Source organism: Mercenaria mercenaria, chromosome 3 (assembly GCF_021730395.1).
Source record: "Mercenaria mercenaria strain notata chromosome 3, MADL_Memer_1, whole genome shotgun sequence".
Taxonomy (NCBI): Eukaryota; Metazoa; Mollusca; class Bivalvia; order Venerida; family Veneridae; genus Mercenaria; species Mercenaria mercenaria.
Genome location: NC_069363.1, coordinates 57,315,868 through 57,334,141, shown reverse-complemented (window position 1 = coordinate 57,334,141; position 18,274 = coordinate 57,315,868). Strand labels below are relative to the sequence as shown.

The window sequence follows — 18,274 nt, the reverse complement described above, 5'->3', positions numbered from 1 at the left end:
AATTCTGAATTCAAGAATATTTCAAGAAAACGAAATTTCACTCAAGTTGTCCCTTGAATATTCCGAATATCTTAATTTGAATAAAAGTAACATACTTATGTAAAACGTTCACAAAAGTTTGAGGACAAAATCCTGATTTCATAATTAAAAAAAGGCTCTCACGTCTTTCAGGATTATAAAAATTTTCATTTTTGGCTGTATAATTTTATTGTGTTATTTTCAAGTTCATTAGTCCGTTCTCCTGCTGTTGGAGGACTATTAAATTGAAATATAACTTTTATCTGGCGTTTGCCAAAAATAGGACGAAACTCACTTGTTATTACGTATTTGACTAGTTAACGCCCACTGAAAAATCCCATCCATTGGAATTATTGCAGTTTAGTAGAGGTTTGCAAAGAGTATATCTTTTATTATTTCTAACGTGTGGTTGTTTTATAAATCGTTTTACAATAATATCTGCTAATAACCCATAATGTCACTTCACCCCATCTTGTTAGCCATCCGTAGGTTGATAATTAGCGGCAAAACATCTACATATTGCTAGTTTATTGGATGCATTTCACAATATTATTGCGAAGCACTAACCACGAGGCCGAAAATAAATTTAATAAATTCCAATCAAATTTCCTAACAATTGTTATTCTCAAACCACAAATTTGCAGTGTACTTATTTATGTGTGCATATATGACCCTCCTTACTTGGAGAAAGAACGTAACACACTGCTTACCAGAGGTCTGTCTTCCTAAAATATGAATAATGCATAAGCTGTTAAAGTCTTGGGGGTAGAAATGGATTGACTAGAGACAAGTCGGGCCCCAAACATAATTGATAATTGAATTGAATCGGAAAAAGTTTTTCGATTCACAACAGGAAAATTATATATTCATCTTTCCAATATAATATTAACAAAAGAGATCAGCGAGGGTTACATGGGATATTGTCAATCTTCGAAAAGTAATAACAAGAGAGGCGCTAGCCGGGATGTTATAACTTTTTGAATGTTAACAATATCCCATTTCACCTGAGCAGGCTAGCATTATTTGTTTTTTACAGCAAAAAGCCCATCGTGGAATATTTACCAAATTAAACAAAAAATAGCCTTAGAATGTTTCTCTTAGTCAAACACACACTTTTTATTTCAATTCAACCAGTTGCCTGGACGCTTGCCGATATATGTGTTTTGGAAACGAATAACAGCCGACCTGGTGATATTCGAAACAACTGTCGCTCAAATGAAGTATTCAAAATAAAAGCCTGGTGGTCTATGTATGTTTACTTGGCGTATTATTAATACATTTAATAACTTGTGCAGTTGTCATCTATTAGTTGTAAAATATGTAGTTACAACACATTTAAATAAACTTTCAATTGTTTATCTAAATTTACATATAAAATGATACAGAATTTATACAAGCATCTATGGTCAAAAATAAAATCTATAGAAAATACTACCAGAGGAAGAAATAGTGAACATTTTGGCCTGTAAATTCTGAAAGAATACCTTTTACTGAATATTTTTATTTATAAGGTAATGAAGGTCAATTTTATGATTATGAAGCTACGTCTGATCTCTTTAAAGTTTTATTTATTCATTATCGTAATGTTATAAATTATTAACACTATTTTACCATCATATATTCATGATTATATTTTAGACTTTATGAAAAATATAGATCAATAATGGTACGTTTTTCCAAAACAGAATCGGTAAAGGCCATTATTATAGCACTAGATGCAAAAACTTTACACGAGTATTTTAACCAATACTTGGGTGAAGACTTGCTTAAGGATTAACGACTTCAAGCAATTTTTAAGGACGGACTTTATTCCATCAATTGATATGAACTGAGAGAGATAAAGACAGGGCGATGACTAGGAGCTGCATTTTCCGAGAACCTTTCATGACTCGCCATTCGAAACGGAAAACAAGCAGCAGCCTGGCAGTCATCTGAAGTACTGTGTAGAGGCAAAGTGTCACAAGACGATGATCAAGCCAAAATTAAAAGTTCCTGAAACTGTGTGGAATATGTAGAACAGATGCACGTCGCAACGTCTTCCCATTTTGCATCTGTGTGTGGAATTAACACCCAGCCTACCTTTGTACAGCGCATATCCTGAAAAACTTCAAACGGGTGTTGTGCAGTTGGAACAGATACGTGAACAAACTAGTTTTTAGCATGTTTTGCAACTCAACTTACCTTGTCCAAACTCTACTCAGCATGACTTTTTTGGATGGCATTATAACAGAATTTAGAATTCATAGTTTATTTATGTCTCATTCATTTACAAACATAAAAATTTGCATACAACACAAAACAATTGTAAATTACCGTTCTAACTAGAACTACAAGAGACAATATACAGACTCGAATAAAAAACATACCATTTAACTTAAAAATTCATTTAAAACCTTCTGAAACATATTTTAACAATTAGAATAAAAAATCATGTGTACTATATTCTATATCTTTTATGAATATAAAAAACATCTCTGATATGAAACTACATAAAAGTAAAATACATTATATTACAAAAAGTTCCAATATTTGGGCTAATCATGTCCGCTATTTATATATATGCTTACATGAACTAAAATCTAACAAGTCTCAATAATTACAATTATGTATCCTTTGACGTCGTTCTAATAACATTGATTTCTTTTTATTCTTATAATGATATTTGTAGTGTTAATTCGTAATTATTATTAAAGTTATTATCATTATTGTTATTACTATACCACATATAACTCTTTTCATATAAATAAAAACGTTGAAATGTTATATAATTAAATAGCTGGAGTAGTTAATCATGCTGCAGCATTTTATATCTTATACTTGTTCAATACATTCAACATGCACAAAATAAATTCTCTTTAGCATTTCAGAACAAAGGATTGGTATAGTTTGTCTAATTTAAAACCTGAAACCTAAAACGTACATATACTTTAATAAACGCTTTTTTTTTGTACATGTATCGTTATAAACAATGTTTATGTTCTCATTAATTTTATTCAGACGAACATGATTAATTCATCCTTTATCTTCATAAATAAATGAATCAATCAATAAAAAGACAATAAAAAGGATAGACATGCACCACTGTGTAAGAGTGGTGACAACACGTAATTTTGCAAGTAGGATATCATGAAGATAAGAAAATTATGCCAAAATTTCACTGTTCTAATGAATATATGCAAGATTCTTTGGGTTTTTGATATGGAAGAGGAGAATCTCCTTAAACATATCGAAACTTTCTTACTAAAATAACATTATGAAATCTGCATCCCATCCTAATGAATTTCAATCAACAGTATCTTGGAAGCTTGAAATTAAGAACCATGAGAAAGTTTCTTATAAAACCTCTTAATCGGAATGATGATTTGTTCATTGTATTACTGAAGTCTTTTACTATATAATAAATTGTTTGAGAACATAAAATAAAAACTTTAACCTGAAATTCACCATTGAGTGCATTTAGGCTGTTCATTTTAACTTTTGGGGTTGAACTAATTCCAAGATAAACTTTTTAGTGCGGAATAAGTAGTATGTAAGGAAATGAAACACAAGAATTTCATGGCACATTTTTTGAGATATTGCAGTATTTACGTCTCTAGTACGTATTGTGGCCGTTACTGTGGACCATATGCTGTATTGTTCTACTACTGGTATACTCTAGCATAAATGTTTCTTTCAAATATCAGGGGAAAAGTATTTTAAAATTTCTAGCAAGTACTGGAAGGTTACAATCTTACTGCAGATGGGTGGGGGTACTTGATAACATCAATATTTTCTCGAAATTCTTAAACAGTTACAGCAATTATTTAGAAAATGCTTCTTGAACTGCTTTATTATGTAATGCATGCATATGATGCTAATATTTCGTTTAATTGATATTGTTTTGGATAAATTTGCAATACTTTGTTTTAATTTAAATCTAACGGAAGCTGCCCTTAAATATCAATTAATTTTCCGAGTTTGACTTTAATTTCTTTTGAGAACTTTTTTCCTGTATTGCATGAATAATTAGAGATTATATATCATCTGTAAAATCCTATGTTAGAATTAGTTTAAGGTTCTGACATTATTTGTAGGAAAATAACCGGCCTCATCACATCATTTTTATGTATTTTTATGTATTAAATCTTTAAATCTAAGAAATCCCAAAAAGGCAGACGAGACATTGTAAAGAAAGTAGTATAGGTAGTATAACTAATAGTTTTGCTCAGAATAAACTGTATTTCTAGGTATGATTTTCTAATTCCCATAAAAAAACAAAGACAAATATCAAACAGGGAATGCCACGTACCAAAAACACAGCCTCCCCAAAACGAAACCCACAGCACGCAGACGTGCACACCACAAACACACACACACACACACACACACACACACACACACACACACAAAGCCAACACACGAGGACAAAACGAACAAACAAAGGAACACAGTGGGGCACCGCCTTGGAACGGTCAGTGACAAAAACACCACTGGGGAGCTTAAACTGGTTTATGGTGCGCAAACATTGAAAATTCAGACGAGCAAGAGTCGTTTTTGGACACGCACAGCTGCACACAAAATATCATTTATTGATCTTATTTAGCAACGAAGATTATAAACTTTGAGAACAGAAATGATGAACACCATTTACAATTTTGCCTGGTAATTCATTATTATGTTACTGTGTTGTTTGGCTTCGTTTTCTTTGATAAACGTCTTACGTAATATTTTATGCATTCGTAATTTATCATTATTCTGCTATTTATTAATTTAACGCAGTTCTGAAATACATAAATATAGCTCATTACCATTGCTTTATGTGCGAAGTATGCGATGAAAATCTTTTCACTTAAATCTACGGTTCGAGTTAATCCGTGCTTAACGGCTAAATCTGTTACAGTAATAAATGCAAGAATTTAGACAAATCTGTGAAAATGAAGTAATTCAGATCTGTTTACATACTATGATATGTCTCGCTCAATATTTGGTGTCGGATAAACAAAGTGGTACAATCTTGGGTTTCCATGTTCTGAAATTTTACCATTGATGAGCTCACCAGAGCACAACTTTGTTGTGATCAATCACCGTCCGTCGTTTTTCCTTCGACATTTTATGTCAAACAACATCTCCTCTGAAGCCACTTCTAAAATGTTACTTAAACTATTCCATGAGTTGCCCTCTTCCAATTGTTTAAATGGTTCTTCTTGGTTACACATACGGACCGCCAGAGCTAAAAATAGAAAAAAATATCAAAGGACATATTCTCCTTAAACAGAAAGTCCGAATTTCTAACAAATAATTTCATAAAATTGTTCATTTTGTGACTGCCTACCATGACTATTCGATTGACTCCGCTTTGTCAAAAACATGGTCGCAAGAGTCCCAACATAAACACAGTGAATAAATTACAGTAAAAACTTTCTTGTCAGAAACAGTTGACTTGATTTTAAAATAATTGCACATAAATAGTTCTGCAGTGACTCTACCAAGACTGATTAAATGATTCTGATTTGTTGAAAACATGCCATGTATAAAGTGAGCATTCTAAAATTGTAAATGCCAGACACTGATGGCCAAATTTAAAAACAATTCTACATAAAATTCCTTTGGTGACCCATTACAAAGACTTCTAAAATTATTCAGCCAGAGCTAAAAAAAAATATTCAAACTGCATGTCACCTTAATTTCTGCTCTGATTTTAAAATAATTTCATAAAATTGCTATGCCGATACTCTACGACGAAACTCTTCTTGTTAAAAACTGCTGTCGCGATTTTAGAAGAATTACACACAAATGTTGTTTGGATAACCCTTTACTAAAAATGTCTAAAACATTGCTATAGGAATTAATAAGCGGATAAAAATCTCCAAATAACATCGCCTAAATATTGGTCCAGTTTAAAAATGATTTCCTAGAAATGTTTCTTTGATGACACTGTCTCAAGGTGTTCAAGTTATTCCGATTCGACAAAAATGTCGCCGCTATGGCGTGTGGTAAATCAGGAACTTATCAATTGTCTTATTGGTTCGATTTTAAAATAATTTCAATAAAATGTTCACCGGTTGACCATCAGCCAAGACCATTAATAATAATCAGTTTTGTCAAAAAATTGGCCACTAGTTCTAAAAATAAAAAAAGTCCAACTCCTCTGATTTAATGTAATTTCATTATATTACTATTATAATCATCATCATTATTATCAATATTACTATTTTCATTATTATCATTTTTAATATTATTATCTTATTATTATTATTATATAATAATAATTATTATTATTATTATTATTATTGTTATTGTTATTATTATTTTATCATTATTACTTTATCATAATTATCATTTTTAATATTATTATCTTGTTATTATAATTATTATTATCGTTGTTAGAATTATTATTAATTTATTATTATTATTATTTAAAGATTTCCAATACCCATCTTTTATCTTCATATGGAGAAAGCCCTCATCGAATATATTGTAAATTAATTGTGTATGTGAATCTATATTCATAAATGAATTTCACACAGTAACAATCCTTTCTTTAAAAAAAAACTTCCAGTTCTACAGTGCAAGTACACATTTCTACTATGTTTTGCTACGCATGTTTTCAGTTTGGTTTGTACTATTTTAAACGTAATGCACCGTATTGTTAATACAAATAAACATGTTAATTTCATATATATGTAAACTACATACAGTAATTATTCATATTTCCACACTTGAAATTTAGGTCTTGTGTACCTTTAATGTACTCTACAATGTGAAAGTTGCATATGGTAATATAATTTAGTACAATCGTGACCAAAATCAGTACAAAACAGAAACGTTCAGTCATATTCGCACGTACAACCAAATGTATCAAAACACTTTCTTTAATATTGAATTCGCCCCATGTGGTTCTGGGACGATCTGTGTATGAAAAGAATTGACCAGACGCCAGGCTCCGCCTACAGGTCACGTGGTACCACAAAATACTAAACCTCCGACATTTAGATCGATAATGGCTGCTGCTGCTACTTTACGCGATATTTCTGAAGAGATTGGCAAAAAATTTCTGTCTTATTATGTGTCTTTAAAACATTTAGATGAATTTCGAGAAAGTACTGTTAGGAGTCTTACATTGATAGTTTTGGGATTTTCCGACATTCGGGGACGGAATTAATTGAGAAAGCATGTATATTCAAAAGACGGAAGAAGGCTACACGACGACAATTACTGATGATATTTATTGTTGAAAATTTTGTGTTGCTTCTTTAATAAATCACTGACAAGTTTATGCGTGTTTTCATTATTATAAAAATATTTGTTTATCATTCAGTTTGATATTTCCTTAGTATTTTCTCGACTTGTACTCTATCAGTACTTATGCCCCGTGTGCAAAACTGGAAAAAATGCATTGAAGGATAATGATACATTTACATTTTAGGTATAAATAGCCCTTCTCCCTCAACCTAAAAAGAATTCACATCACCGATGTCTTTCCACGTACATGTTGATCGAGGCAACTGATGAAAAGTTTGGGCACGAATAATGTAACACTTTTAGTTCATATTTTACTACTTGAACATTTTGGCACTTTCTTTTCACAGTTTCTCGTTATGTAAATGCCCAATAAGAAGTGCTATGGCTGAGAAATAAACCAACAATGCCTAGTTTATGTATGGCCTACGATGTGTCTGCAGAACCCGTAGACTGCCCGTATCCTCCTTTCTGTGTGACTGCGGAGGCAGTGGGGTGGGGAGGGGGGGGGGGGGAGGGGGGACGGCGGTATGGATGTGCGATTTTCGTACGGGCTCCGCAGCCTCTACGACTTTGTTTAGCGAAAATTTATACATATTTGAATTAATTGAAAGCCCGTAGACCGTAGACATGTCGTAGGTGGCATTGCACAATCTCCGCACAGGCATCGTTAGGAAGCCATGCGCTGATCGTGCAGCCAACGCACGATATTCCGTGGACAAAGTGCCTAAAAGAAATCGTACGGAGATTGTAGACACATGAGACCTACGCACGGCACTCGCAGAGCTGCCACAAGGTTCCTTTTGCTGCAGTACTGAATGAAATCGCATGGATATTGAGCAATCATCGCGCGGCCACATCATTTCCGTGCGGCGGCCTTTATATGGCATAACATTTTTCAGATGGTTATATATATTGGTCATCTTCAGCACGTAAAAAAAAGAAGATATGGCACGATGCCCGTATTTAATGTGAACACATACACCGTAGCTCGTAGCCACCTACGATGCCAAATTTAGACTAATTTATCGCACGGCGCCCGGGTCAAATGTGAATTAAGTGAAAGCTAGATATATTAATACCATTGTATAAACAAATATGTGGTAGTTTCCGTCGATTTTATCCACTTTCAATTGTCTGTGAGGACGTCCACAAGTCTTAATCCAGCGAAAATACTTCTCAAAACTTTACTTAGGTTTTGGAAAAGGAATAATCTAGGCGTTCTGGGAAGCGACTATCGGACTTGCAAAGTCCCTACTGACACCTTTTTACCATTTCTAATAAGTTTACTTGTATATATAATCATTTTCAAAAGGAATTTATCAGTTATTTTTATCGGTGTCGAGATCGCAATGTCGGAGGGTAATATTTACATTAACACCGTCTGGAGGTGTGCGTCGAATCAAGCGCATTGATTGGTTGATCGCTTATCGATTTATTGGTTTGATTGACAGCCGGCGTCTGGTCAATTGGAACCACTGCCTTACCCTTGCATGATCGTAAGAGGCGACTAATAGGGTCTTAACACTTGGTTTTGCAGTAAGGTATGCAAATTTTGATTCCATATCTCATGTTTTTATTTCGATGTAAATGAGATATGGAACCAAAATTTGCAGTCCTGTATGGCGCCATATAACCTATACTGTGTTGGTGCGCCGTAAAACCCACATAAATTTGATATTGAATTCTGTTTCTCAAACTAATTAAATTATTCATATTATATATACTAGCAGAATTACATTTGATTTGTTGCAATAGCAATATTATAGTGTAAATGAGCCGTGCCATGAGAAAACCAACATAGTGGGTATGCGACCAGCATGGATCCAGACCAGCCTGCGCATCCGCGCAGTCTGGTCAGGCTCCATGCTGTTCGCTTTTAAAGCCTATTGGAATTGGAGAAACTGTTAGCGAACAGCATGGATCCTGACCAGACTGCGCGGATGCGCAGGCTGGTCTGGATCCATGCTGGTCGCATACCCACTATGTTGGTTTTCTCATGGCACGGCTCAAATGCATTCGTCGGAAAATGGTATTAGAAATTTAATTAAAGTCTATTTCGCATTATTAAAGCAATTTTATCAAACATTCCAGTTAAGATATCATTACAAGAACGTTTTGACATCAAATCCCGATTGGCTTTAAATTTTAAGGCGGAGTGGCTGTATGAAATATTCGTCACATACTCGCAAAACATATTTTAAATGAATGCACACGACTTGTCTGCTTTCAAACATTTACAACATACGTCGGAAATGGTAAATAATGAAATAGATTGTTTTCTCAGTTGGGGTCCACAATGCACGCAGTGCAATACATACTGTCTGATCCACAATTTCTGCAACATGTTTTCTAAAGATTACTTCATTGTAATTTAAGAACCATATACAAGTTATTAATCATTCTAAAGATTTCAAGGAAGAGATCTTTAACAATTGTACTTTTATGGCAAAAAATAGCTAATATGAAAATCCCAGTGTAAAAATATTCTGACCGATGACAATTTCGAAAAAAAAACTTTATGTATATTTTACAAAGAAAAAAAAAACATGTTGCTTTATGCAAACTTGGATACCCTGTTTTTTTGTATATGTGGAATTTTGCTTAATTAAAAATTAATCAATACATTTATTCCTATAACCACCACTTATGCCTTAAGTTTAACTCATACTTGCAGTAATTTATTAAATATTCTATAGGGATACCATGTTACTTAAAAGATGGAACAAAGAGGCGTTGCTCTCCTGCAATTTTATTCATGAATTTTACATGTCTTTGTATTGTTTAAACAGTCACAAGCAACGGCTATTCAAAAACGATGTAATCGTGATACTTCAGTCTTCTTGACATAACTGTTAACACAATGATAATTAAATGGTGAAAAGAAAAATAGTTCAACAAAGTTTCTCTTGTAAATGGGTTTTGTGCAACACATAAAATGTCACATCATGGGCATTTCGCAGTACATGAAGAAAGCCACCCACTCACTGATGCGGAATAAGGTAAAAATACGTATCTATTCACAATGTAGATGCAATGCTTTCGAGTCAAGATGTAAATTGTAGTAGTCTAAGGACCGAGTTTGACACTAAGTGCGAATTATTTGTGTGGTTAGACTAAAAATATAGATGTGCTCCTATATTTTATTACTAAAGAAAAAAAAGGCAGTCGTTCGGCTTAAGAAGTTTGATTCATTGTTCCAGTAAATATATCGGTTTGTTTTGTAAGTCTTAGAAATAAGACTTTCTTTAAGTATCAGTGCAAAGGCTTCGGATAGTCAATATTTGGGTAAGGAGCTCGGAATTGACATGGAAACATTGAAAAGTGATGTATCGCAGCAAAATTATATTAACTCAATCAAAACATAAAAAAACTGACGCTATTAATGAGGCTGGGCCTGAATTGCAACTTCCTGGTACATAATGAGATACACTCCCAGGAAATAAGTAATATGTTTTGATTTAAAACTAAGATTTCTATGAACATGTAGGCATAATGGCACTCTTGTTCTTGATAAAAATCAGTAAAAGCTATATTGTTACTAATTTTGATTGCATTGAAGTGAAATAAATAGATGAAGGTCTAATATGTAATAAATTTCACATCTGAATGGCTGAAATGTGAAAGAAGGAAATGAAAAGGAATTAACCTTTCACTTTTAAGGAGGTGCGGTTCTAAATTTCAGTCATTTCCTTCGAAATTTAGAAAGTACTTTAATTTTTAAGAGACTGCAAATTAAAAGATAAAAACAAGTGTTTGCGTCCGTTTTTTTATTCCTATTAAATAATGTAGAAACGTTTTTATTGCGTTACTCACGCAAAAAATATTGATGTAGAATAAAAAGTTTTTTTCTTATTAACCAGGTTTTCAAAAAAAACACTGGTTATTAGATTGCCAAATGTCGTTGTCCGGGCGGGCGGGTCCACTCTTGGTTTCCGCTCAATAACTTGAGTTAGGAGTGACCGTTTCAAATGAAACTTGGTATATAGGTAGCTTGCATAGAGACGAAGTTTGGGATTATATATGAGGTCACTAGGTTCAAGATCAAAGTCACTATTGTTAAAAATAGAAAAAATGATTTCCACTCAATAACTTTAGTTTGCATTGATATTAAACTTGTTCTATAGGTAGCTTATAGAAAAAACAAACTTGGGATTGTATATTGGTCATACGGGTCAAGTTCAAGGTAAAGATAACTTATTGAATCTTCACACTTAGAAAATTCAACGGAGGCGCAGTGGTCTAGAGAGTTGGGCCAAAGCTACTTTTTGGTTAGCGAAACGGAAGGGCGCAGGTTCACATCCTACTGAGATCCGATTTTTTTTTCTTTTTGGGGGATAAAAAGGTCATTTTAATGCCAGTTGGTCAAAGTGCATGTTCACATAATCTTAAATCTGATTTGCATAATTATATCGCTTTAACATTTTGTTTCCGTTCCTTTCTATCATATAAGTAGGACAAATCATGCAAACAAAACAGTTTTCAGGTATATATATATTGATTCTGGAAGTGTCTTTTAATGACAAATAAATTCTGAAATTCTTAATTTTAAAGCCAAATCTGAATTACGATTACAAATTTTCGCAGTTTATTTTAATGGTGGCCCTGTATGGGGTTTGGGGGGAATCTATCAGCAATATACTTATTACTTTTATTAAAGGTTTTGCTCGATTTGATCTTTAAATGGCTACACGTTCTAGCATATCTTATTTATCTCAAAAGATACAACACTTGGTACACTCTCATCTAAGAGAGGTAAATTTACAATTCTAAAATTGATATCATTTCTCAGAAGACAATAAGCACGTATGAAAGTAAAACGAAAATGAATAGTATCACATTAATGATACGTTGGAATCTGCTGACAAGATATTGAAATTCCCTAACTAAAAGCAACGGAAAACAATGTTAAATTTAAAGCTAATCGCCCACAGTTTGGGTGAAATTTTTCAACATGTTCATTTCCAACAAATTTGGCATAGAATGTATTTATGACACTGGAAAATGATAAAGTGGGTGAAAATAAAAATGCGAGGAGAATGTAAATTTTCTGCATTATTTCAAAAGCGTTGCAACGGTTTCTGCACAATATGTTTGGTTATTTATAAGAATATCTTGCAAAATCTTATGCCAGTGAGTTTGTACCACTAGTTTCTTTTAGAGTACTCACTTTTTATGGATTTTTATGAGAAATTATTCGCCTAAAATGTGTGAGTTAGTCCCTTTAAGATCATCGACAATGCATTTCATTTGGCAATATATATATGCATTGACATTTATTGCCAGCAGCTTGTCTAAATATCAGACAGAAGATAGACAAAAGCCAGTCCATAAGGTTTGTTTACGACAGCTAACTGACAACAAATGCCTACATCAGTGTATCAATGTTCACAATCTGATAGATACTTTGATAAAATATTTATATCTTTTTTGTTTAAGATGTCTATTGGTACACCTAAACCAAAAGTACTCGATAATAAATACACCAAAAGAAATAACTTAATATCTTTAAATGCCTGAGAGCATACTAATATAGTATGCACAGATTGAACATACGTTATTCTATCTTTGTGTAAAGTATGGAGAAAGAAATATTCCATAACTCGCATTCTCCGGGCAATCCATCATTTTGAAATGCTTTTTAAACATTTTTACTTTTTTGAAATATTTTTTCACGTAATACAAATCAATCAAAACATTTTATTGAATGTTCGAATACAAGGCGTTAACTCTTTATCAAACAAAAGCGAACAATTTAACCTTCATAATATAACAGGGTGGTATGTTTTAGTAGCAATGCGATAAAAAGCATTTATTTATGAGAGTAATTCAATATTAGTATTCAAATGTCATATTAAAAATGATTAATCAACATTTCATTATTAATCAATAATGAGTATCATTACAGTTTATGATGCGTAGATGTCGATGGGATAACTGCGTCTTTCAGTCTGACAAAGTCAAATAAGAAACAACACATCGAAAACATTCGCCTCGCAGAACAAACGATCTATTTACGTTGTCGCTATAGCTATGACCGGTGCTTTTAGGAGAAAATTCTATGAACAAACAATTAAGGGTTTTACGATACTATAAATGAGTTATTTATGAATGCTTCATTCATGGCCACTGTCAACACACGTATAACGCAGTAATTGAATATAAGGGAGTTCCCTGGCCGGGTGGTTAAGGTTGTGGACTTCGAATTACTTGCCCCTCACTGATGTCATTTCGACACCTTACTTTGGGTGTAGGATTCTGCATGTGATAAAGCCATTTTTCTGGCATACGGAAGCTCGTGTGTCAGTCAATGGGTGAAACAATGCATTAAAAGCGCACCTGTGGTCTACCTCGACAATCAAAATAAACGAACACTCCCCGTATCACCTAAACTACAATCCTAACAAGCTATTATGTAGTGTGAGGGTGGATTGATGATATTTTGCTAGCATTATAAGCCATTTATTAATTATAGGGCATTTATTATTTAGCGGATGACATTCAGACTTTCCCGTTTGAACATTCATCTTAGATCTTTAATAATTAAAAAGCTATAAATAGCTAATATATACACAACAAATTCACAAAACCTAAAACATATTTTTCATAAACGTATCGTACATTGATCTTTGAACTGAAGACAAAAATTCGGCATACGCCTACATTGAATGAAGTCTTAGCATGTTCTAAAATGGGTCCGAGATGTTGTTCAGTACTTTACTGATTGCCCTGTCAGAAATAAGAAATAAAACCGTATTTATTTAATTTTTGATCTGTCTTATGGTTAAATAGTCGTTATGCGTTGTTATATAGCTAAATAAAGTACGTTTGAAAATACTTCTTTTTTTCAGAGTGTATAACCCCTTGTACTGAAACACGGAACACACGAACTTGTCCGCACGAACTGTGTCTGTGGCTCCGCATCAAGTAACCGTAGCATGTTTCTAGGACAGGACAAGTACCCGATCATCATTTTATTATAATATATATGTAATATTTTATTGCAATTATGATTATTTCATGTTTTGGGAAATAATAAAGCATAACATAAATGTCTTCATCGATCCTATTTTGGGTTTTTTATCGGTAAAAAACGAAAACCAAGAATAAAACATCATTACAGACAGATTAGATGAAGTTTAACATATGTTATAAAGAAACAACTAGTGTGGCAATCAAGCATAAATAGCAACATCCGCAGTGGTAATGATGGTTCCCACAAATGTTTCAGAGACAACCATTATACCAGTCAACAACTTTTTAGATGCGGTAGTCTTTCTATATCGTATGTAGATCACTTTCTCTTTCATTTCTGTAAATAAGTTATAAGTATTGGAATTGCTTCTTACCTGACTCATTCCATACGTATTTCTCCAATTCGCTACCATCACCACGCACTAGGCGTCGTTACCGTAAATCGGCTTTAACGGTTCGGCACAGTGGACACTGAATGATAATGTTTTATAAAATGATTAATGTGAATCCCTGTGATATGACATAATCATTGTATTTCTATGGTGTAGTTCAAGACATGCCTTCTTAGTTTATTAAGAAACACATCGGGTTTGTAGTAGCGGTTATGGCACTCAGTCATATCTAAATAACAAAATAACTGGTCCAGTCAATGCGTTTTTGTAGCAATAATTAATAAAACCACCGAAGAACAATAATTAATAAACCACCGAAGAAAATTATTAATACGATACGTTAAGAAAAAGAAACATGTTCTTTATATAGAACAAATGCTTTAGATTGTTGAGGATATTCCTTCAGCAGATAATATATATTCAAAAGAAAACGTTTGGAGAATTTTAAGCTGTTATTGCATGTATAAATATTACTCTACATTCGGGTAAATATTTTCGTCATGCGAGCAGGACTATAGGTTTTTAATGAATATTATCCTGACTGTACGTAAGGCGGTGTTTCATTCATATACATATAAAATGACACATCACGCGACATATTTTTTGTCAATGAAAAGCAGCGTTTATCATTGCAAAACACAAAATGACGTATATGACATCTCTTGAGTCTACTAAACTGCATTAACGTTCTATCCTGATAAAACCACGGTTCATAAAGTTCAATAATTAAATACTATAAATATCAGAAAGAAAATGGCGGGAAAGAATTGCATCCTATATATAAAATGTTTCATAATAGCCGAGCAAGTAGTTTTTACTTGAAAGCTAACTGTATCAGGACGACTAAACAAACTTGGGGTAATATTATTTAAATTGATAAAAACAATTAAAGCCCGTTTTAAGGTAACTCGGCACGTTCTGGTGAATCAATTTTCTACAATGTAGAATTTGATCAAGTCCCGATTTTCCGTTTTTGGAACGTAGCATTCCCTGTTGGATATTCATCCTTGTTTTATAAAACTTCGAATACGCTACTAAGAAAATCCGTACATTTGAAGCAAATTTGACGAGATTTTTTGGAACTATTTCAATTTTGTTATCATTATTTTATCTTTGGAAAGAAAATAGTATTACTGTTTTTGTAAATGTACTCACGGCATTCCTTATGTACTTAGGATGATTTTCATTTCCGTGTGTTGTTTGCAGGATTTATTCTGTATCATCCACATAAATGACGTCACGTCATGACCTAGTTTTTTTTTCGTATTTTCACGTTTCGGTTTTTTATTCATTATTTACACGTCCACTTGTTTGCATAACCACATGCTTCTTTTTGAGATAAAATTTATGAATGGCAAAACAACTTCGCTATTTATTTGTTTCGCTACTTCATGATTTTGAAACCTAAGCATGATACGTATTATATTAACTATGCATTCTTATCTAATACTTTTGATATGTAATTGCAAGTATGAATGAAATATATTTATCTAAAAAGGCGGATACACTCAGGTTATAGTATTTCAGTATATTGTACTTCCGAACGTCAAAATATTTTGAGATAGCATGTGCAACAGGTGTTCAGTTGATATGGACCATATTTTGATCAGATCTTGGCTTTTGTAAAGTCATTCATTTGGAATGCGAAGTTCGATTTCAAGGTCAGATCGAATGATATCAAGTAACATACGTATAAATATTTTACATGATCTTTGCAACTTCCAGCAAAAAAATATCACAATTTACAATTGATACATTCCTTCTAATGCATGTGTTATGCAATAAAAGATATAAATATTTTTATCCTTTCTTTGAGAAAATCGCTGTCGGTTTGGCAATTTATCCACCCAAGAATATATCATTTTCCAACACCGGATAAAAATGATAAACATACTCTTTACATAATATTTAATCTTGTTGATAATGTCTGTCATTTTCTTTTCGAGAGTGAGTGAGTTGGGTTTTACGGCGAATCGACACAAAATGGTCATATATCGCGTCTCGAGTCTTTTCGAGAGAGTCTAAGAGTCTAAGTGAGTTATGGCCAAATAGACTTAATTACGTCAATCTTCAAAACTTAAACATACTAGTAATAAGTCACATATATCGTGAAAGTGTGTATTTAGCGTCTTTTATATCAGTCACATAAATGACGGTGTCTACTGTTAGCAGTGAGCATAATGCCCTACTTTATTATGCTGCCTTAGGGGAATATCGCACCGTGATACCACACTCAATCACATTATTCTGACTGTGGGCTGACAAGTAATAGAACTATCCTAAAGAACGACGAGGGACAAGTGAAGGTATATAAGTATTAATTCATGTTTTACCAATAATGTATTTCACGATATATGTAATAAGCCACATATATCGTGAAAGTGTGTATTTAGCGTCTTTTGTATCAGTCATATAAATGAGAGTGTCTACTGTTAGCAGTGAGCATAATGCCCTACTTTATTATGCTGCCTTAGGGGAATATCGCACCGTGATACCACACTCAATCACATTATTCTGACTGTGGGCTGACAAGTAATAGAACTATCCTAAAGAACGATGAGAGACAAGTGAAGGTATATAAGTATTAATCTATGTTTTACCAATAATGTATTTCAGGACTATTTTTTAAATGAGAGCATATGTGTGTTTTTATGTCCACTAAAGGTAAATTAAAAACAGACACCAGTATGTTTTGCATTTACATTGAAACTACAACAAAACGTATTAGTTTTTTTCTGACAATGACAATTTGTGAAAGAACAATACAATAATGTGAAGAGACTGTTTGTATAACACAATTGCCCCAGTGATGACTGCATACTAGTATGCAATTTTGTGTTATGTAATCTTGACGTTTGGACCTTTAAACAAAGAAAGGCCATCCACTGACTACATGGAAACATCCTATTTTGAAGGCTATATACCACATAGTCTGCAGTAATTGTAATTGTTCTCACTATTAAGCTCTTTGTCACCTTTGTCCTTGAGGTACTAGCCAAAAACAAAGGGGGTCATTATTTTTCCTCAGTCAATCATTCCATGAAATATTAAACATAATAAGAGATCATCTGTTGGCCATAGATGATAATTCTATTTAGTTGAAAGCAGTAGGCACAAGTGCTTTTAGATATTAAGCTATAACTGTTTCCAGTCTCTAGGGCGATGTGACCTTGACCTTTTACCTACGGACATATAGAACAATGAATCATTTGCAGACCACTGGTAATCATCCAATGATTTTTAAAGGCAGTAGGTCTAACTTTTTTTTATTGAGCCGAGAACAATAATTCCACTTTTGAGGTCAGTCTGATATTGGTCTTTGGCCAAAGGATATCCAAAATACTTAACACGCGCATCATGATGTTTGAAAACGGTAAACAAAACCAGTTTTAGCTATTGAGTAGATTTTTTAACAGTATCAAAGTGAACGAAACCTTGATCTTTGTCCTACTTATCCCATAGGCAATTAACATATTCAGTTTTACGACAATAGGACAAAGTTTCAGTTTCAAGATCATTGTGAACGTGCACTTTGACCTGATGACCCCCAAAACAGTGACTACTGGCAATTATCCTTTGAGGTTTGGGCACTGTAGGTTTGAGAATTGTTGACCTAACCGTTCTCTGGTCATTGACCGGAAATGTTATGGTCTGGAAACCGACAGACAGAC

At 33.2% G+C, this 18,274-nt stretch overlaps 1 long non-coding RNA gene across 1 annotated transcript; it reads right to left on the bottom strand.

The window, feature by feature from the left end:
- Nucleotides 1-2,250: 2,250 nt before the first annotated feature.
- On the bottom strand, nt 2,251-15,996 carry LOC123523470 (uncharacterized). Its single transcript, XR_006681112.2, has 3 exons — nt 15,759-15,996; nt 14,586-14,682; nt 2,251-5,227 (listed from the first exon to the last, which is right to left on the bottom strand). It is a non-coding gene; the product is annotated as an uncharacterized LOC123523470 (long non-coding RNA).
- Between the last annotated feature and the right edge of the window lie 2,278 nt (nt 15,997-18,274).